This window comes from Trichechus manatus, unplaced genomic scaffold, assembly GCF_000243295.1.
Source record: "Trichechus manatus latirostris isolate Lorelei unplaced genomic scaffold, TriManLat1.0 scaffold00084, whole genome shotgun sequence".
Lineage (NCBI taxonomy): Eukaryota > Metazoa > Chordata > Mammalia > Sirenia > Trichechidae > Trichechus > Trichechus manatus.
Window position 1 is genome coordinate 7,194,743 of NW_004444020.1, and position 425 is coordinate 7,195,167.

Here is a 425-nt window from a genome sequence, read left to right on the forward strand (position 1 = left end):
CTTCCATTGCCTCAATTCTGCTCCTATGACATTCTATTGAGTTTTCTAATTCTGAGATTTTATCATTAATCTTCTGAATTTCTAATTGCTGTCTCTCTATGGTTTCTTGCAGCCTGTTAAATTTGTTATTATGCTCTTCTCTAATCTTTTTAATTTCCTCTATTGCATGCGCTGCGTTTGGTTAATTTCCTTCCTGATCTCTTGAAGAGTTCTGTATATTAATCCTTTGTATTCTCCCTCTGGTAATTCCAAGAAATTTTCTTCCCCCAGAAAATTTCTAGATTCTTTATTTTGGGAGCTTGCTGCAGCCATCATGGACTGCCTCTTTATGTGATTTGATATTGACTGTTCTCTCCGAGCCATCAATAAGTTATTTTATTTATTTATTTTATGTTTGTTTACTGTGTCCTAGCTTCTTGGTTTTT